Below are 22,272 nucleotides of genomic sequence, written 5' to 3'. Positions count from 1 at the left end.
CCATCACCAATGACCTCCGGCTAATTTGCATATATCCCTACTCCTTTTATACCTATTGCCATGCAGCCTAGCCCGCCTGCTACAATCTAATTGGCTGGCTGAAACTGTGGGAGGGGAAAGGATCAACTTCGGTCTCCACCCCGCTGGTCTTAAAGGACTGGCAGGGTGGAGACGGTGTTTCTCAAAATTCGGTTCCACTGGAGAAATCTCAGCCTTCACGGGGCGAGCAAAACAAAAGCTTTCCAGCAGAGCTTTTTTCCTTCCTCTTCAACCTTCCAGCTAGACGAGAGTGTGCGTGCACATATACATACATACATACATTATTATATCTTGTTTTAATTACATTAAAGCAAATGACTCGCTCCCCCTGTGGTTTATATCAGCTCTTTGGGTTTGTAATTTATCTTGGCACAGTCTAGACTGGAGCCACTTTGAAGCCATTTCAAACAGGATGAGAACAAACAATTTTTCCAAAGTGGCTGGATTAAGAAAACTGGCTGGCAATTCATCTTTCGGGGAAGGATTGTGTCACGGCGGTGTCCATGCTGGAGTCATGCCAGCTCTCTCTACTGTCCTGGTAGGAAAAGGTCCTAATCCCGCCTGGGAGAGGGGGGAAAAATCACATGAAAAGGTTTAGCACAGAGTGGATCCCGGGTGGCAAAGGGTCTGTGCCGTGAAGGACCTGGTTTATTGCTCATTGTTTACACTTAGTAATTTATTTCAGAGCACCAGAGAATAGACAGTCCTGCAAAGCAAATTTGCACGGTTCAGCCACACAGAAAGCAGGTCTCCAGTCTGTGCAATAAGCTGGGTAAAAGGAGAAGCCTGATTGGTCAGATGAAGTTCTGAACCACGTGAGTATCCCTAGCCAGTGCAGAACCCCAATCTCTGTCTGTCTTTCTCCATTTCTACAGTAGCCATCAGCGCAGTATTTAGGCACCAGACACACAACAAAGTGTCAGTCACCTTGTTTCTGGAAGTAGCTCCTATATTCATCACCCTGAGCATCATGCGACTGGTCTGCAGACAGTGTCTATTCTGTAAAGCAGATCAAACATTTTTTGCGTGAGCTTTTCTAATAGAAAAATGGCCTTATAAATAAAACAAAACCTCTGTGCTAAACATTGTCAACATTAAAGACATTTTCCCATTTCCCTCCTCTACATATATCCTTTTTATCAACATCATTATCGATGTTTTTTATTTACCCCACACTGTGTTTTCTTACAGAAAACTTAACTTTTTGGTAAACAGTAAATGTTGATCACACTATTGAAAATGACTTTGGTTAAAAAAAATCATAGACCATTCAGCAAAAAAATGGAAAATGGGTCAATTTTGAACGTTGTGAAATGGAAACAACTTTGAAATTTCGAAATTCTTCCTGAAATTGTAGTCCCCATTTTTTCAACCAGTTTTAATATTCTGGGGGTGAAATCCTGCCCCTTTTGATATGGGAGTTGTGTCACTGACTTCAGTGGGCCAGGATTTACCTCAGTATCTCTCCTTTTCCCACTTTTCTTTCCTTTCTTTTTCCCCACTATGCCTTTTACCATCATCTCTCTTAAGCAGAGCACCCATCCAGTGAGATTCAAGCTTGTGTTGAAAATTCAAACCAACAATGTTTTGAGAGGGTTCAAAATTAGGTCAGATTGGTTCCCCCATCCCCAATGTAAGCCTCAAAATTACATGATGGTTCTGTGTCTGTCACATCCACTCTGAGGGTTGTGCCTTATTCTGCAGGGGGCCCCATTGAAAGCAGTGGGGCTGCCTGCACAGTGCTACTCAGTGTGAGTAAGTAGAACTGCAGGAAGAGAAATTTACAAAACACCCTTTGGATTTGATTCCCCCAAATTCAAAATCGAATTGAACGCCCCAAATTTGAAAAGTTCCAGCCAGCTTGACCATTGGCTAAAAACTGTTGGGGGATAAGGTGAAAATTTCATTGAACATTTCCAGGGTATTGGGGTCCCTGCCCCCCAAAATTTGAAATTTCATCAACATTTTGAATTTTCTATTAGTGCAGGGGCAGGATCCGCCCCTTTTTGCTGGCAAGACCTGAGGTCCAGACTCCGGGCTTCCCTTGTAATGGTGATGCCAAAGCACCTAGAGCTGCACGAGGACACGTGCAAGAAAATACCGCCCCACTCAGTGTTTGTGGGTGGCTGAGAGACTAACAGCTGTTGCATGGCTAACGGAGAAGCAGCTGAATTCAGGGAGTGGGCTTTTGGTTGGGTTTTCAGTTCAGCTTTCAATGGAACACACCACTGCTCTGGCTGGCGGGGTGTGTGCCGAAGGAAAACCTGAGCTGAAAACAGGGAATCTTGTCTATTTATTAAACAAGCACAGTAAGAGAAATCTATCGTGGCTGTATAAGCCCCACTGCCCCGTGTGATTTGCTCACCCAAAGGACACCCCAGGTCACGGCCCCAAACTAGGAAATCAAGGCTTGGGACAGGCCCAGGATAATGGATTTCAGTGTCTTTCAATTCTGGGTCTAACCTGTCCTGGTCTACAGTGACTGGAAGCCATCATCACCTGGGCACTGACGGGCTATTGGCTTGAAGTCTGAGTCCAGCCCCTAATGGGCAGATGTCTGCATTACAAAAGCAGCAGCAGCACTGGGTGGTCCTCTGGGTGGTGGTCTCAGCAGAGAGGCCAGGGTCTGGCGGGGTCCTGGCGACTGACCAACCCTCTGGCCTCTATCAGGGCCCTTCCAGCGACACAAGTAGGGCCGTGACGGCAAAGCACGTCCAGCCCGCGCTGGACCCGAGTCCGAAAAAGCCCATCTCCAGGGCTGTCAATCTGAGCAGCATCAACGCTACTTAGAGCATAACAACCCAAAGAGAAGCCACCCCCCACAAACAAACAAACGCAGCTGTCTGCCTTGCCACACATCACGGCCTGAGCAGCAGTACGCACATGGGAAAACATGTGGGTTCTATATTTTCCACCCAAACGCTGTGTTTTAAATATTACAGCAGCACCGTTTGCTCAGCGCAAGCTGCCCGAGTTCAGGATCAATCCTTCTCTTTATAAGCTGTAAATATTCTCTCCCGGCTAAAGTGTAGCCCGTAAAGGAGCCTGAGCCCCCACAACTTGCCTGTTGTCTCCAATTAACCCCGGCAATAGGCAACCACATAAATAAGGGGGTGGGTATCCCTGGCCAGGAACTTATTTATTACAATGGTTTCAATGAACTCAGCCATTTAAAAAAGCTACAGGTTTGCGAAAGAGCAAAGAGAAGGCCCAGTAAATACAAGTGAGCAATGCTGCCTGCTTTCCCTGGAACTGAAATCACGAAGCCTGCTGGAAGTCAGAGGGAGGTTTGCTGCTGATCTCAACGGGCCAGGATTTCACTCCCCATTTGCCCAGTTCCTCTATCCAACTGTGAGGCTCTAGCCGCATTTACTTTTCTTTTTAGTCCCTTCTTCCTTCCTGGCCAACTCCCTCCTTCGCCTCTGGCAAACTCTCCCTTTAGCCCCAATTCAGCAAAGTGCTGAAACACGGGCTTTGGGGCCAATCCAAAGTCCCCAGAAGTCAATGAGACGTTTTGATTGCAGTGGGCGTTGGATCAGGTCCTGGGTCCCATTAAAACCAATGGAACTTTTGCAGCTCCGTAAGTTCTCTGCTGAGCAGGGGTGGTTTGCGGAATCAGGCTCCTTCTTCTGTAGCCTCTTCCTGCCAAACTCCCTCCAGATTCTCGCTTTCACTTTCTCTAAATGTTCTTTTCCTCTCCAACACCCCGCTTCCTTCTCCTCTAGACGGCTCCTCTACTTTTCCTTTAGAGCTCCCCCTTCTCTCTAGATCCTTTACCCTCTCCTGGATGCTTCTCCCCAGGAGCAGCGGAAGTGCCCTAAAAGTGTGGGGGGTGGGGCACAGGCACCCGAACCGTGGCCTTGCCCCCTGCACCGCACGACCTGCCTGAGGCCCTGCTCCCATGCCGCCTCTTCCCCCCAAGACCCCATCCCCCGCTTGCTTCTCTCTGCACCCTCCCCCCATTGCTCACCCTTATGGCCAGTAAAAAGAGCCCCCCCCCCCCGCCCCTCCTGTTCCAGTGCCCCCTTCCTCTCCCTCCAGCCCAAACCTTCCTGCACCAACCCTATCCTGTGGCTCAAAGCCATAACTTCTCAGATCATAGAATATCAGGGTTGGAAGGGACCTGGGGAAGTATCTAGTCCAATCCCCTGCTCAAAGCAGAACCAAGCCCCACCTAAATCATCCCAGCCAGGGCTTTGTCAAGCTGGGCCGTAAAAACCTCTAAGGAAGGAGATTCCACCACCTCCCTAGGGAACCCATTCCAGTGCTTCACCATCCTTCTAGTGAAGTGTGTGTGTGTGTGTGTGTGTGTGTGTGTGTGTGTGTGTGTGTGTGTGTGTGTGTGTGTGTGTGTGTGTGTGTGTGTGTGTGTGTGTGTGTGTGAGGTATTTTGTTCCTGGTAACAGCAGCGCGAGTCGGGCCAGTGAACAGTATGTAAAAGGTGGTACCGAGGAACGTTTTCATGCAGCCACGAGGCTGAAGCAATGGCAGGACAGGGATGCTGGTGTGCTGAGATCACTATCACACTGAGCAATATTGCCTCCTGGGATTCTCTCATCGGTCTGTCTCCATCTGCTGTTTCTTGTCTTATTCTTAGATTGGAAGCTCTTTGGGGCAGGGACTGTCTTTTTGTTCTGTGTTTGTGCAGCCCCTGGCACACTGGGGCCCTGCTCCCTGGCTGAAAGGTTGCTCCTGTCTGCATATTCATTTGTTCGTTCATTCATTCCCTGTTTCTCCCTTTGCAATGGAAAGTTTTAAGGAAGATTGTTTGGGAGGATTTTATTCTGCTGCCCATCACAGTGGCATCTGGGCACCTTTCAAATAAAATCAACAGCAAAGTCCTTAATGGCTTCCTGAGGCTCTGTCACTGCTCCCTTTTCAGGGTTCAGCTCTACTTGGGATAGGGTTATTTTGGGGTACAGGACAGCTGAAGACAAGGGTCTTGTCTTCCCTGTGGGTATTTTGGCAGTCCCTGAAGGTGTTGGGCCCAGCCAGATATCACAACACCAGCCCTTTCCTAATTGTCATTGTATACAATCCGGTCCGTGTGTGTGTGTCATGTCAGGCACTGAAGATTGCATCTGAAGGGAAAGCAGCTCTAGTAGATTCAGTATCTGGTTTAACAGGTGGGTTTAATTATCTGAGGACTGTCTGATTCTTGAGATAAACTCCCACCCACGTGCCTCCGCTAAAAGGCCTGCTTTTACCTTTAAAACACCAGCGAGCGCTGGCGTAGCACTTTTCACCCACAGATCCCCAAGCACTGCACAGCCTCATCGCCATTTCACAGCTGGGGAAACTGAGGCGCAGAGCAGTGCTGTGACTTGCTCACGGTCACCCAGCAGGCCAGCGACAGAGCTTGTCCCAGTCCAGTGCTCAGTCTACTATGCCACACGGCCTCCTTCAATAGCGGTCCCCTTTGGCCTTGGAATCTCTGAATCGGTAAACTGGAGGAAGGGTTCCGGTAGGCAGGCTACTAGCCAGGCCTTCCCTTGAGCATGGCAGGGGCTTGCACCGACGAGAGAGGGGCGTGAGACCCCAATGCAATAGCTCATCGCTTTAAGAGTTCACAAACCCATCGGCATATATCACAAAGCAACAGCGAAGGGCACAGGCGACATTGTTTCGTAGCTGGCTTCGACTTGGCTGTTCCGCTTTCTGGCTGCAACGTTCCTTCCCGGCGGATGATTACAATCCTTAAAAGTTACTAATGGTGGCACTCCCTGCAAACACAGGCAGCGTGCGCTGTCACCTGGAGGCACCGCGATAAATAATGCTTTAGCCCTGGTGGTGGAATTTTTCCATGCGGTGGGAGGCGAAGGGTGGGGGGAAGAGGTCCATTTACGAATCCCATTTCATTATGCGTTCTTTCTCCTTGCCCGCATTCTGGAGGTGCTTCTTTCCAGTGGAGCAGCTGTTTTCTGTCACAGCACAGTCAGGAAGGAGACGGCTGCATGGGGGGGGAGGGGGGAGGTGTTTGTACATTGCAGAGGAGTTATGTTTATTGCTTGCTACCAACTCTGCACTTTGCTTAGCAGGAAAGAGTCAAAATGGCAATAATTCAAAGTCAAAACTCCCAGGACAAGGTGGTAGCCGATAACACTGGGTTTATAGACGCTGGCGTGGACTTTTGTTACTCCTCACTTCAAGGGCTTTGCTTGCAGTTCTCTTATGGGAAAAGATATACGCTTATGGCGCCCATTAAAATAAGAGAAATAGATTTAATTTGCAAGGGTAGGGTTGCACTTTTCCAGGTGTCTCTAGACATTAAAGGCCAGAAGGAACCCTGCTCTTACATTTCACCAGAGGCACTGTCTCTCTGAGTTGCCGCCCCAGACCCCGCCCCCACTCTACCCCTTCCCTCAAGCCCTATCCCCGCCCTGCCTTTTTCCACCCCATTCTGCCCCCTCCCTCAAGCGCACCCCACCCTCGCTCCTCCCTCTCCCTCCCAAGTGCCCCCTGCACGCGGCTGAACAGCTGATCCGCGGTGGACGGGAGACGCTAGGTGGGAGGGGGAGGAGCTGATTGGCAGGGCCGCCATGAGGCAGGAGGTGCTGCGGGGGGGGGCGGGAGGAGGGCACCCACTGATTTTTTTCCCATGGGTTCTCCAGCCCCGGAGCACCCATGGAGTCAGCGCCTGTGCATTTCACCACCACAGACGCACTCAAATACCCTGCAGCAATTTCCCTGACCGTCCCAAGACTGAAATGACTCTGATGTCTTGTCCTCGGTAGGCTGCATGGGTGTGAATTCTAATTATGGCAGATGTTTGACTATGAAAACTGCATGTTCGGCTAATAAGACTTACTGGTTTTTGCATCTACCAGGTGTGGCTGTATGTGAGTGCATGTGCAGATCGGCATGTTTAACCCAGTATGTGTTACATTTCCCCTCCTCCAGTATCTGACCCACTTAAGGGGATAAAAACCTACTACTGTTACCAGCTAATGAAGTTCCTCTGTTAGTTCAAATAGTTAGGGCCTGCGCTTTGTGCTCCAGGCACTGGATCCCATGTCTGCTAATAACGCCATGTGAGGAGTCACACGTGCAGACGAGCAAAGGGCAGCCTTTAGAAATACACCCCTTACAGTGCAGTGTTGCAATCTAACAGCTCGAGAAGATAACTCCGAATTCCAGCATAACTGTAAACTGCTAATAGAGAGCAGGGATCTTACTGAACCCTACTGGGTAGGAATGGGTTGGCTGACTCCTACAGATATCCAGTCCCCAGATTCCACTAGGGGACAGTGACACCAAGGTATCCTAAATGTGTCTCGCTCTGGCTGACTCTGGAAGAACATCTGTGATGCTACGTCTTTACTGTGTTTTAATCTGTTCTCATCATTGCTCAGGGAACCTGGTGCTGCTGGTGGATACTTAATCAATCAATCAATCATTGTTCTCCATCCCAGATAGGAAGATGAATCATGCTCTGGTGGTTAATGCCAAGGCCTGGAGTTCATGATTCCTTGGTTCCATCCAGCTCCATCACATACTGCCCACCCACATCGCTTGGGCAGGTCAGTTAATTGCCCCATGCCTCAGTTTCCCCAGTGGGGATAATAATTCTGATTTACCTCACAATGGTCTGATGTGAGTCATGAAGACTGGAGCCGGAATCCAAATGTCTCTGACACTGGGTTGGGTTGGATTCAGCGTTCTGGTTGAGCCCTTGGTAGAGAGAGGGATGAGGTCAGAATCAGCAGCTGAACGTCTCCAAAGCTTGGTGGGAGCTGAAGGCACAGTTCTAGTAGAGGTCCAGATCCATCTCTGCAACAGACCCATCAGGAATGAGCACTAGGAGCAATATTAGTAGCAATGGGGCTATCCCAGGTGCCTTCCTACCTTACTGTCCTTTCGTGCTTCTCTGCCGTTCCTTAACCCTTTCACCTAACTCTATTAAAAGCCCAAGAAGCTGCTGCCAGGGAGTCACTGGTGCAAGGAGAGCAGCAGCAGGGGTGAGAAACAACCTGCAGCCCGGTAATGCTGCTCAGGCTCATCCCTCTCTGGCCTTCACTAGTCCCGCTCTCTGATGTGCAGCAGGTTGAGTGATGGCTTGGGGTGGAAGGGCCTAGCATTGCCCTGGAAGTCAGACAACCATCCCCTTCGTGGAACCACAGCCCTTTCGGCTCGGCGCGGTAGCAGCTCCATGCACTGGGGGGAGCACGCTCAGCACCCCTGCTAAGGCCGTCACTGACATCCATCTCGGCTCGTTTGTTCACCTCCGGGCGGCCCGATGACAGCGCTCCCCTCGGCTACCAGCTGCAAAAACCTGGCAGCTGATTTAGGAGAGCTCCCGGGGCCCAAAATGTAAACCGTTTTTCACCAGGAATGCATAAGCAAGCCATAAAATAAGGGATTTGGGTCTGGTCACATGGGACAGGCCTCCCATAAAATTGAAGCATTGATCTCTATTTTAGTGAACAGCCTCTAAGATGCCTAGATGATTGAAGACCTGAGCTTTAACAAACTCTGTAATCTCCTGCCATACATCTGAAGTGGCATGTTTGAAGTCAGAGGATGAGTTATTTATATTATTTATATAATAAGCGGTGAAAGGACATTTGCCAAAACAAACGCCAATGGCATATATTGCTCATGGACAAACCAAAAAAAACCACACGTGTGTAGCGATGCTAGGTGTGAAACAGACGTGTGCTAATGCTGCGTATCACCCCTCTGAATAGACATACAGGTATAGAGAATCACTACACTGGCCTGTATAATATCCAGTTCCCCCACAAAAAAACACAGTGTTAAAGTTATTTCCTCACAGCACAAACACTAAGGAGCAAAGGGATTATAAATTAAGGCAACTGTCAGAAGACAGGCTCCTGGGCTAGCTGGCCCATCGGTCTGACCCAGGATGGCTGGCCTTGGGTTCTTATGCTCAGCAACCCCACCCAACACAATACCAGACTCCAAGCATGAACCCAACCCATCACAAGACCTCACCACACTAGCACCTGGGCCTAAGCCACTCAACTTCCATTCACACAGGACAGAATGGAATGCAAATTCCTCTCTCCCATAACCCACTGGGGTTATGCCAGGGATGCATTGGGTCTGTTACACGCAGACTGTTTGGTGGGGTGGGGGGAGGGCTACACATTTTTATGGCCGTGACTTTGAGATGGCCACATTATTCATGCACGGCAGAGTCACAGCTAAGTGGCAGGGAAACACTTTCAAAGGTGCCTAAGTGATTTCTGAGCCATTTTAAAAAGCAATTCAGGTGCTTAGGAACCTAAGTGTACTCGAAGTCCATAGGACTTAGCGCCAAAGTCATTTACAAAGTGATCGACATAGATAGCCATTCTGTCTGTGTCTGTACAGCACCTTGCACAATGGAGTCCTCCAGCTGCATACCTAGGGCCCCTAGGCGCTATAGTAATAAACACACAAACAATACCTGAAAATGTTCCTCCAGGCTATTTATTCCAGTTCACTCCACATTACAGTGGGGGTTAAAGCTGACAGCTTTAATGAGAATCCCAACTTTCAATCATCTATAACTTTCTCCGAAATGTCCCTTTTGGACCAAAATGGTCCCTTTTTTCACCTCAGCTGTACAGCATTTTTTAAATTTTCTAATTTTGATCCAAATCCAATCACCCATTTTTGAACTATCTGAGGCTGGGGAAAAACAAACCAAAGCGCCAGCAGCTCCTGGGCCTACCAGACAAAAGCATTGCCATGTTTTTTTCATACACAGCTAACTCAAAAGCCATAGGGCCAGGGAACTTGTCTTTTGCATCGTTCTCGGCTAGGTGCAGACAGCTAGCACACAGAGGATATACAAAAAGGGTCTGGGCTTGCAGTCCCTTAGGTAAATGGTCCTTACTCACATGGGTAACCCCACTGACTTCAAGAATCAAGACCCCAAAGGCTATATTCAGACAGTGTCCTGACTCAGAACATTTTAAGAGCCTTGTCATGTTCACCACAGGTACTATCTGCTGATCTGACTGTTCCTTGTTCCAAGGAACTGATGCCTGTTCTATGCAGCTGTGGGATCATTGCTAATCACATGCTTTAGTGGATCCCTAGCTTCTTCCACTGTACAGTATGTGCACAATGTGGCATGATTTGGCATTTATTGTTCCTGCTGATGACAATACCTCTGTTTTCCCTTCGCTTATGAAATTCACTCAGAAAGGTATCGCCCACTGATTTATCACGTACTGTAGCTGAGTCTCTGTTTGAGATTTGCTGAGCTCTGTTTTGGTAAGGCAGACTCTTTTCCTACACAGCACGGTGCTTGTCAGCAAGCGTCTGGAACTGTCTTTAGCCACAGTTGTATTCAGTTATAAAGTATCAGTGAAGTGTAATTAAAGAGGCATGACTATATCTCTTCAAGCTTGAGTCTTTCTGTTTTTTCCAACGCTCCTGGCAGCAGGGGCGTAACTACAGCTCATGGAAAAATAGAAAACGACTCTTAGGAATTCAGAAGTGTTTTTTCCATTCTGTCGTGTTTTGCAATGGGTTGATTTTTTTGTTTGTTTTCTGAAATTGTGGGTGGATCACTGAAATTGGAAATTTTCTAGTTTGAAAAGCAACAACAACAAAACCCACCATGTGGTTTCCCTGGCCAATCAAAACTAGCAGTGTCAAAAAACAAAACCGGGAACACATTTAGAAGAACAATGCAGAAGCTGAACGTTTTCTAAAAGTCACGTTGATATTTATAGTAACAAACTCTACGGCCACTGTTGGAACCAAGGAACTCAGGCTATTTGGCTTAATCAAAGAGAAGGTTAAGAGGGAACTGGCTCATAGTCTACGAGTGCCTCCACATGAGAGAACGTCTCTCATGCAAGAGGGCACTTTACTGTAGCAGAAAAAGGAATCACAAGATCCAGAGCCTGGCAGTTGAAGTCAGTAAAATTCAAATAGGAAATTACACACATTTTTTAACAATAAAGGTAATTAACTACTGGCCCAACTTACAAAGGGATGTGGTAAATTCTCTATCACTCGATGTAAGCTTGGATGGCTCTTTCTAGAAGATACACTCTAGCTCAGTCACAAGTTATTGGACTTGATGCAAGAATTATTAGGTGAAATTTTCTGGCCCGTATTATACAGGAGTTCAGACTAGATGCTCACAATAGTCCCTCGTGGCCCTAAAAATATATGAACCTATGAACTAATGATAACTTTACGTTTTGTCAAAGCTTAGGAATGTCAATGAAATAGCGACTCGGGCTGGTCAAAAGTTTTCCATCAGTTTTGATTGCAAATCGCACTTTTGACTAAATTAAAATGTTTATGGAGAGCATCGACTTTCATTGAAACATTTTTATTTCTCATTGCAAATCAGTTTGTTGTTGTTTCAGCGGTGTCAGCCGAAAAATTTGGTTTTGGTTGGGGAAAATGGAAAGCATTTCATTTTGAAGAACATTCAACATTTTCCATTAAAAAAACATGACAATTTCCAACCACCCTATTAGCAACTAATTGTTAAAATAGATTGAGGCTGAGCAAATGAGGTGATATATGCATAGTTACTGGTATGCTTTTAACAACTAGTAACCAGTCTGTTGCAGCAAAATTAAAGACTCTCTCTCCTATAAATAGAGGGTGGAAAGGCCTGGGCCATTCTGATTAAGCCCAATGGAAGCTCCGTGTTTAAAATGCCTGCCCACTTAAGGAAGGCTCAGCACTTGAACAAGCAGTGAAGCATATTTTAAATGCTTTGGACCAGATTCTGGTTGCCCAGTTCCACAGCTCTAACTCCAGAGAACTCCCACCGCAGTGCGTACAGCTACTCTGCCTTGCCCTGGTGTAAAGGAGCTCAGCATCTGGCTCGGTTTTGTTTTGAAGAGCTGCCCAGAAAACGACAGGACTTCCCAAAATAGCTGGTTGTAACTCAGCCAAATCCCAATGCACGCGGCTCCTCCCACTCAGCCGCTGGCCGCGCCTTTGGGCTTTGCTAAATGCCAGTGCTTTCAGGGGCACGGCCCGCCACGGCCATGTTTGCCTGTGTGATGCTGGGACATGTCAGCAGCGTGACATCCGCTTGGCCTATGTCACATGCCTCGTCCCTTACAGAGGCATTGGCTTCACGGGCCTGTTGGCGCTAACCATAATGCTGCAAGCCCCAGCACGACGGGCAGGGAGGAGGCAGCCACAGCTACACTGGAATGGCCTCCTTTGGGCCCGCTCCTGCTCCCTCTGGCTGAGCGCGGTGTTTTCCTCCAGCCGGGGAGGCAGAGTGGAGGTCAGTGTGACAGCAGTTAGCTTTGGAGAACAGGGCCGGGGGGTCTGTTTTGTCTCAGGGCTGGAGCTCTGGAGTGGGAACGACAGGGGAAGGCTGGGGAACGGGGGACGCCGAGCAAGGCGGCCCAATGGCTGGCTCCTACCAGATCCCTTGGCAGGCTAGCGAAGGAGGCCCTGGCACCAACCCGGTGATTAGGAAAGGAGGGGGAGGGGGCAGGCAGGCGGGTGGGGGGGGAGAACTTGATAATGATCACAGTAGGAATTGCTCTTTCAAAGAGGGGTTTGAACAATACAACTGGAAAAGGGAGTAATTAAGTAGGTGCCTCTTAAGAGAAAGATTAAATGTACGGCCTGATAAGGGTGTAGGAAGGTATCCCCCCCCACCCCCTCTCCTAATTACCAGATAGGATATCTCACAGTCACAGGCTCAGGGGCTGATCCCGAGTGGCGCTGAGCACTAGCAGCTCCCATTGGTGTCCAAAGCCACCCAGTGCAGGGACTTGATGCTCAGGATGAGGCCCTTAAACCGTCTCTTTGCTGCTGCTTTCTTCTCGGGATTTCTTGAAGGAAGGTGGCGTGGCAAAGCTACAACAAACGACAAGAGTTTCACGCCATTGGGAAATTGTTAGGACGTAGGTTTGTGGGGGTTATAGCATCGCTTTAATAACGCTGTTTTTAATGGGACAGAGCGCGTGTGTGTGTTTGTGTGTGTGTGTGTGTTTGTGTGTGTGTGTTTTCAAGATGCCTGTGATGTTCTCTATCCCAGGAAGCCTGTTCCAGTTCACCATTTAGCTTTCTAAATGACAGTATTGCCAATCCTCCTGATTGTATCACAACTCCCTGATATTTGGTGTTTTTCTTAAAGCCCCAGCTCCTGGACTCATGTGATTATGGGAGAACCTCATCTTTCTTTCTTTTTTTAAAGTAATTTATTTTATTTTTTTTTAAATCTCATGATTGTTAAATCAATTTTGTGAGTTTTGGTGGCCTGACTCATGATTTTTTTCTTAAATATGACAAAAATACAGCAAAGCTCAGTGCATTTAAAGGGCCAGATTCTCAAGCTCTCAGTGGAGGCGTGACCTTATTACACTATTCGGTTGCATCAATCATTCTGGGGACTGTAGGTCACCTGAACTCTGTTAAAATGGCAATCTGCGAAGCTTTAAATCCCTTTATTTTACTACGCTAATAGCCGAAAATGATTTCTGACAAGGCTGCAGCTCTAATAAATGTTTTAGTTGTTTAAAATTTTTGGAAACTTAAAAACCATGTTCTAGGCCCCTGTTATTTAGAAAATCCCCTACAGATGGACTGCATTGAACCACAAGCAATTATTTTCCTCTGCTCTCATGGGTTAATGAGATCATCAGAAGTCCATTTTGGAATTATTTCCTTGCAGTTCTCTGCAGCAACTCTCTCCTTCTATAACCGCAGGCTACACTAATATTAAAACCTTTGCCACCGCTGAAGGGATTGGGGACAACTGCACAGTTTGCTACGATGCAAAGCACTATGGAGCAGAAGGCAGACAACTGTTTCTGGCAATCCAGAAGGCAGTTAGCAGCAGCTGGGACAGGGTAAAGAAGGTGTCGGGTCTTTTCTTTGAATGTGTTTGGATGAATGTGGTGGTTGTGAAAGTTAAGAACTCAAAGTGCTGGCTGGAGTCAAAACTGAGCATGGGCTCCCCCAGCCCAACGCTAGCAACACACCTTGAGCCAGGCCTGCTGCTGAGCCTGTGTCGTAGCTGGTTTTGGTGCAGCGGATGAGACTGAGATGAGCGAAACTTGCTTCATCCCTCTCCTAAATCAGACTGGCACCTGAGCTGCTAGCAGAAAACAGCTAGTAATTTGAGAGAGAGGAGGAGAGATTAATAAGACGGGGACTTTTCAGCTTGGAAAAGAGACGACTAAGGGGGGATATAATTGAGGCCTATAAAAACATGACTGGTGTGGAAAAAGTAAATAAGGAAGTGTTATTTACTCCTTCTCATAACATAAGAACTAAGGGCCACCATATGAAATTAATAGGCAGCAGGTTTAAAACAAACAAAAGGAAGTACTTCTTCACACAACACACAGTCAACCTGTGGAACTCCTTGCCAGAGGATGTTGTGAAGGCCAAGACTATAACAGGGTTCAAAAAAGAGCTAGATAAGTTCATGGAGGATAGGTCCATTAATGGCTATTAGCCAGGATGGGCAGGGATGGTGTCCCTAGCCTCTGTTTGCCAGAAGCTGGGAATGGGCAACAGGGGATGGATCACTTGATGATTCCCTGTTCTGTTCATTCCCTCTGGAGCACCTGGCATTGGCCACTGTCAGAGGACAGGACACTGGGCTAGATGGACCATTGGTATGACCCAGTCTGGCTGTTCTTATGTTCTTAATTTACAGTCTGATCCTGTACCCATTTAAGTCAATGGCAAAGCTCCCATTTACTCCAATGGCAGAAGCAGGCCTACCACCAACTGTGTGTTATTGTGCCACCAACCATCCCCTGCCCAGCCTCCTGCTCCCTCAGCAACAGCTCTTCAGTTGTTTACATTTCTTTCTATTACTATGCAGCTGGGAGTCCTGTTAGAAGCAGAAGGTAATGCACACTCAGTTCACTGGCCTGTCCATAGCAGAAAGTGGCTTAGGTCAGCATCCTTATCAGCAGCAGAACCCTAATTACTGTACTAAAGTATAATTCTCCAGACTCAGCTGGTACCTTAGGGGAATGATTCCCTTAGACAGAAGCTGTTATTGTCCAGATTTGGGGGGAGGGAGGTTGAAATCTTACAAACACAATCCTATCCTCAAAGGGAATTTCATTCTCTGAAGCTTCCCTAGACAAAGACACATTTCTCTTGTGTGTTTGTGGCTGGAGCTGGCTGCAGAAAGGGCCTTTCTTACCTCTGGAATTAACTGAACGGCTTGCTGCTGCTGCTGCTTTTCGATAATGAATGAATTGTGGATAGAAATGCGTATGCTTATGGTTGTGCAGGAGCAGGGCGGGAGAAACTAAGCTATTTTCTCTATGGGCTGATGATTTGGTGGGGGTCAGGGCCTGTTTCATAAGTGCTGGCAACTGACTTTTAAAGTAGGAAACACACAAATGATATTTTTGCATTTCTAGAGCACTTCTCATTGCAAGAATCAAAGCCCTTGGGCACACCCATGTGCAGAGAGATTAAATGTCTTGGGCCTAATCCTGCACCCAGCTCCTGGAGCTCATGAAGAGACCTATTGGCTCCAGTGCAGGATCAGGGCTTTGCGCAAGATCCCAAATTTCCCATTGTTGCTCTCCCTGGGTCAGCTCCGCCAATGGGAATGCTAGTACAGGAGAGGTCTGATAGTCTCGCAGCGGTGGTGTGTCTACCACAGAGGGCACGAGACTCAGGAGATTGGGGTTTCTATTTCTGGCTCTGTCGCTCATGACGGTATGACCACGGGCCAATCACTGTAATGCTGTGTGCCTCAGTTTCCCCTCCCAGACTTTGTCTGTGTAGCCCGTAAGCTCTGCAGAGCAGGGACTAACTCTCATTCTCTGCACACACAGTACCCTGCACAATAGGGTCACAGTTGGCTGGGGCCTCTGAGTGCCCTTTGTTACCCAATTAACAAAGAATAGCACAGGCTGGGCTCCAGGCAGAGGCTAAGGTTTTATGCGCGACGGCGTCCGACTCTGCTCACAGCAGGTCTGCGTGACCTGGAGCTTAAAATGCAGGCAGCTACCAGCACCATCTTGCACCAGTGTGGCTGATCTGAAGAGCGAACTGTTGAAGTGACCAGCTTGGGAACGTGCCACAGGCTGAAACTGGTTTGCATGAGCTTCTTGGCAAATCTCTGTGAACAACAGAAACGTTCGCAGGAATCAGGATCAGTCTGTGAGTGATTCACCTACTTTTATATATATGTGTATTTTAAAGGGCTAAATTCATTGGATGATTTCTTAGCAACCAGTGCTTAACCAGTTCCCACAGCACTCGGCCGGCGTGGCTCACGCACTGGGCAGCAATTGCCGAGACAAGCAAATGAGAGGAAATTGTGTTACTTTTTGGCCTGAAATGCTCAAATTGCTCCTTATCAGCATCCCATTTTGAGAAAGCAGGATGCTGCTTGGCTCCCATTGAGGTCAACGGCAAATCTCCCATGGACCTCTCTGGGTGCCCCGTCAAGCCCTTCTGGGTTACAGTAATCAGTGATTTAGAGAAGCAATCTGACCATATGTAGCTCGTTACGACAATGGAATCAGTGACTTTAATGAGCTCCTGCGCCAAGTGGATTACTGCACCCACTCATCCATAGTTCATTAGAGCCTTAGAATGGAATCCAAGAGAAGCCACAAACTAGGATCTCCTAATCTCTCCTAAGCAGGAGCAGCCCTGTTCTAAGGGAAACAAACTTTTAAAAGTACTGGGGAAGTGAATAAATCTTGGTGGCACTAGAAGGTAATGAAAGCAGACCTGGTAAAGAAATAGAGCTGCTAAACGGATGCATTTTCCATGTGCCACAGAGCCCAGACGTCACAGCAGAGCAGCATGCTCTAAGATGAAGTGGTTAAAGGAACACAGCTTTGGGGTTTTCCCCTTCATGTGTCTAACAGTGTTCTCAGGATTTCTGAGAGCAAAATCAAATAATCAGTCCAGGAGAATGACTCAGGCAGACCTGCTGTGACAAGAGGGATTGGAGAAGGTCAAACCACAGCCTTCAGCAGGGTATCTCCAGCCTTTCTTGGCTAGACCTACAGCCTCAGGTGGCTTCTCAATGTCGGGACTCTTATGTTTCATCCTCCTGAATTCTGGGTTTGAAAGCTCATTTATTTATGCAAAGGCACGTGGTATCTGAATACCAAGAAAACATTAATGTGTCGATCCTCACAACGCTCCTGTGATGTTGGGAAGGATTAATATTCCCATTGTAGAGACGGGGAAACTGAGATACACAGGGCCTGATCCAAAACCCATTAATATCAGTGGAAGTCTTTGCATAGACGTCAATAGGATTTGGATCAGGTGCTAAGTGACATGTCTAAGGCCACACAAGAAGTCTGTGTCAAAGCCAGGGATGCAATCCAGATCTCTCCTGAGTCCCAGCCCAGTGTCTTAATCATGAGTCCATCCTTCTTTTCATGGACCATTTCTGCCTAATTTTCCAACCACTGTATGCACAAATGCACCCAAAATTTTCTTGATTGTGTGGCCAAAAGGAAAGCTTGGGTAATCACTCATGCAAACAGTAGGTTCGATAGACTCAGAACCTGCTATTTGCATGAGCAATCACCCCTCCAGTGTATGCAGTAGCAGTAACTGCACATGCAAATGAGAGATCTGATGTCATTTTTAATTAAAAACACACCGTTTACAGAATCAAGCCTCTCTTCAAATAGCCGCAGGTCACTCGTCATTGGTTAAAGACTTATTGATTGGACTGCTTCTTTTAATTATCAAGAGGAGCTAAGCTTCTGCGGAGAAGGCGCATCCATGATCCCTGCACCCACCACAACAGAGACACTGCATTTTAAAATGCAGCCTCAAATAATTCAATCTCTGTGGACCAATGTGCTTAGCTGTGCACAGACAGATCTCTATATCCCCTTCAAGTGCGCACTGTAGATAAATCCCTTCAGAGCTTGATCTCCCATTTCCAAGTCTATCTATCTGCTCCCAATTGGCTGGAGCAGGGTTTTCTGCTAGTGTGGGGTTTGGGCTCTGGAAATCTTGAGTTCTAATCGTATCTCTGCTACTGACTCACTGTATGACCTTGAGCAAATCCCTTCAGATCTCTCTCTCTCTTTCTCTCCTTCACTTTCCCCATCTGTACTATGGAGACAATGATATTTACTTCCCTGCCTGCAGGACCTTTACAAGGATTAATTATGCAGTGCTTTGAGTGTGGGAAGGGCTATATTTTTCTAAGCAGTCTTATTACCGAGCAAATTGAGGGAGCCCTTCTCATTCATGAGCTGAGTGCATGGCCTCTGCAGCTCTATCGCAACCTCTGCCAGCCTGAGTTTGGGAATGAAATTCAAACCTAGGTCCTCACCATGGCCATGACTCCCACTGGGCCATCAGGCTGCCTCGCTTTAAAGCAGTTTGAACTGGATTCTTCCCCAGCCCCTGAGCTTGGGAACAGCTCGGTGCATCAAATGGCAGTGCAGCCACGTGTGAGCTGCTGGGAGGCGGCCCACGCCAGCCTGTGGATTGCAGAAGACAGCCTGCGAGGGAAGCAGACAACAGACGCAGAGAAACAAGCATTGCCGGAGAGGCAAGAGGAGCGAAATGACAAATGAATCCATCCGGAAGTATAAACTACTCCGGCCCTGATCCAGCAAAGCACATACTTAACTTTAAGCACGGGAGTCATCTCACTGAAGCCAATATCAATGGGATTACGCATGTGCTTAAGTGCTTTGGTGGATCACGGCCTTAAAGCTTTTTCAATCCCCTGAACATCTGGACGCTGACCATCCAACTCATTCCTTGGCTCCTTCCACAGGCAATCGGGTTATCTAAAGAGGAAGGAAACCTACAGCTGAGTTGGTCCTAAAGTGCAGCTTCAATAAACCCTCATTCTTCAGATTTCCCATGGGACAGTTTGATGCTACGCGGCGTGGTATAAAAGAATGTCCAGTGATGGCCATGGCTTGATGAGACACCTCTGAATGCAACAGCTCTGCTCTGGGAGCCGAAGCCACGCTGCTTCCGGCGGGGTCAGGATCATTCCCACTGCCCAAAGAAGAGCAAACTCATGAGTCAGCTTCCAGCACCTTGTCTCAGGTAAGAGATTAAAATACTCAGCTCACCTGTGAGTCAGCAGCTCTCCCCGTCTTCAGAGGTATCAGCCCAATCATCAGATTGTTCCCTATGTGGCCAAGAGCCTGTTTTAAATATTTGCTTTTAACATTCACCCTGCTGGAAAGTGTAAATAGCTCGACCCCCAGGAACAGGTACCGTCTGATAGCAGCTAGGCCATAAACAGCCAGCCAGTCACCTCAGAAGGCGCAGCATAAAGTAAGCACCCTGGAGAGAGAAAGACAAAAAGAGGGAAATAACTGGAAGAGAGACAGTGAGAAAAGCTGCGTGTGTCTCTGCATGTGACTGCATGAAAGAAACAGAGGTTGGTGCTGAGCAGTTGTCCCTCTGCTCCCTTTCTCCAGCTAGAAAACTGCAATAACTTCAAAAGCTCTGACCCAATGTCCACTGGCGTCAATGGGCTTTGGAGTCAGACTTTTCTAGGTATTTAGGTGCCTAATTCCCATTGAAATCATGGGGAGTTAGGTGCACATGTACCTTTATAAATCTCTCCCTTAGTTCCTATGCTAGCCAATCTGTGTTCACAAGGGGGACAAGTTGGCAGCTACTGCATATGGAGGTGGGGGCTTTTGCAATGTGGTCACATGTCCTCTGGGCGCTATACAGACAACATAGGAACTGCTGGTCTGGATCATTCCTCTGGTCCATCTAGTTCAGTATCTTGCCTCTGTCAGTGGCCTGTTCAGATGCTTTAGAAGACGTTTCTTTCTAACCGTAGGGAGCTAGTGGTTGCCTGAAGCTTCCCTGAAGCTGAGAGATTTACAGTCTTTATAAATCTCATTGAATGCAACAGAGGGTGTTCTGATTCTTCGTTTGTTTTAAACAGCTGCAAACCCAGGAGGCTCTGTCACCGCCAGCTCATCAGGGCCAGATTTGCTACCTGTAGGAGCAATATGTAGAAAAAGCCCCCCTGACAATAATATGAACGGCCATCTCAGATAACACTGGGACAGTCTCTCTCCAGGCACTTACAATGGACATCTGGGCAGTAATGTATCGGCAAACAGTGTCATCATGCGTCTCCCCCAGACTGAAGATGTAGAGTGATGTCAGCAGGACTGCTCAGGTGAGTAAGATACCAGGATTTGTCCCCCTGCCAGGAATCATCTCTCTTTACATCAGTCTTATAGCACTGAGAAAAATCCAACACGGGAGTCAATTTCCAGTTCGAGGCCCCAGCTCTTCACTGAACGCCACATTTAGGCATCCAGGGAGCCATGCTAGGCACTCGTGACGATTTGAATGGCCATACTGGGCTGGTTGGGGCACCATCAGTTTGCAGGGCAGTATACAGATTACTCCTGTGCTTGGCTTTATCCCTTGGGTATGTTACAACGCAGCTGACATATGTGCTGTACATCTGTCTGCCGCGTATCACTCACATCCTGCATCAGCATGTGTTACCTGTGATATGCCGCTGAGGAAAGCTCTCAGTGAACGCAGTATATCGATGAGCACACACCCTGGAGTCTGACAATTACCCCTGGAGATGGTCCTATAGAATAAATGCTTTTCATCCTGATATTTCCAAGCAGGCATTGGTACCTCTGGAAAAACACAGGCTTGTGCAGACTCCAGGCTAAGAGAAATGTTTGACAGAGAAGCAAACGTATTCCAAACATTGTTTGATTCATGTTTTAAAGTCTAACTTGCAAACATACTTCCGCAGCTCAAACATCAATCACTGGAAATATGTTCTTATAAACAAAGCAATACAGACTGTCTCTTCCACCGATACCATATGCAGGTCATTGGGTAGCACCCCAGGAAAGCAGCTTTCAGGCAGCACCAGATCTGAATAAAAGCCTTACCGAAAAAATAAGAAACCCAGGTAGCTTGAAAAAGGGGGCTGGAAATAGAGCACGGGTGACATGTTAGCACCCAGAAAGACTAGCACCTCGCTTTCCAAGAGAAAGAGAATCCACCATCTAAAACAGGGTTCATTTGCATTACATTGCTACCTCCACTGAGTTGACCTGATGGTGCCACAAGCATAGGTCCAAGGGGCGACTGTAATCTACAGAATGAGGCAGTGACCAGCATTACCCTGATCTGTTACTGAATCACCTACCAAAAAACACAGAGTCCAAGGCTGTCTCCCAGAGCTGGGTCTCTGCAGTTAATTTACTGAGATGACAAGTTCTGGGCAACATTTTTCTTAGCATGGAGGACTTTTAAATGTCACTGGCTGTGTTTCCTGATCCTTCCCTGATTAGAGGATGGAAAACAAGAAGGAAGTGGCTTTTATCTTCCAGCTGTAGTGATTAGTAAATACAAGATCTGTAACAAACAAGATCTTACCTAGTATTTAATGGTTTGATGCTTCCATTTCTGCTGCAGGCACATCCAGGCTTGTCTGAGTCTCTCCTGAAACCGCAGATCTTCTCAGCATTGGAGGGCCCAATGCCTTGGACACCTCTAAGACTATGAAGTTAATTCATGGCCCATTAAACCGTGGGCCCCTCTGCTCATAGTGTTCACAAGGGTGGCAAGTTGGCAGCTACCACATCTGGTGGTGGGGATGGCTTTTGTGATGTGGTCACGTGACTTCTAGGCACTGTACAGACAATGGCAAATCATTTCAGACAGAGCAACGAGACAGTAACATTTCCATATACTACTGATGTGGTCCACAGCCAAACCCGTGTCCTCCTGGTGACAGGACTCCATTAAGAGCCCCCTAAACCAGTCATATCACCATGAAGAATCATACAAGACCAGCACCACCTCCAATGTCTAATGTCAGCTTAAACTCTCGTTGATAAAACCTCAGACTGAAGCGACCGTGAGGACAGTGATGGAAAAAGGGGTGAATGAGTGGAGGGCTCCAGAATTTCAGTGACTGTCACCATTATTATTATTAATAATGTGCAGTGTTTACAGTCCATGTCAGGGATGACGACCCATCCTAAATGCAGCAAGTGACCTCGATAAGGCGGATGGCCGTCCTAAAGAATTTAAAATCATAGCAATCATTTCTGGTGCCGAGCAACAATATCCCTTCCCCTTCCTGCCAATCCTCACTCCTGGACATTGCTGCCTGTACTGGAGTCACATAACCCAGGCAATGCAAAGCAAACCGTCTGCAGTACAGTCATGGCCATGCAAAAGCCAGTGTCTACCAACCACACCATGCAGTGGTTTCTGATGTATCACAGTTTTCACCTGCACTCCAACCAGGTGTTACCTTGGATACCACTGGGTGAACACTGT

General features: G+C 47.5%; 1 long non-coding RNA gene across 2 annotated transcripts; it reads right to left on the bottom strand.

Annotated features, from left to right (window-relative positions):
• Nucleotides 1-755: 755 nt before the first annotated feature.
• On the bottom strand, nt 756-19,260 carry LOC123376261. 2 transcript variants are annotated; one of them, XR_006581735.1, is made up of 7 exons: nt 18,290-19,260; nt 15,938-16,090; nt 13,974-14,103; nt 12,662-12,846; nt 7,617-7,710; nt 5,247-5,989; nt 756-1,038 (listed from the first exon to the last, which is right to left on the bottom strand). It is a non-coding gene; the product is annotated as an uncharacterized LOC123376261 (long non-coding RNA). The 2 variants fall into 2 exon arrangements; XR_006581734.1 differs by lacking the exon at nt 756-1,038 and having other exon boundaries at nt 4,815-5,989.
• Between the last annotated feature and the right edge of the window lie 3,012 nt (nt 19,261-22,272).

The sequence above is a fragment of the Mauremys mutica genome, chromosome 8 (assembly GCF_020497125.1).
Source record: "Mauremys mutica isolate MM-2020 ecotype Southern chromosome 8, ASM2049712v1, whole genome shotgun sequence".
Lineage (NCBI taxonomy): Eukaryota > Metazoa > Chordata > Testudines > Geoemydidae > Mauremys > Mauremys mutica.
The sequence above is the reverse complement of the archived record's forward strand: the minus strand, read 5'-3'. Positions and strand labels throughout refer to the sequence as shown.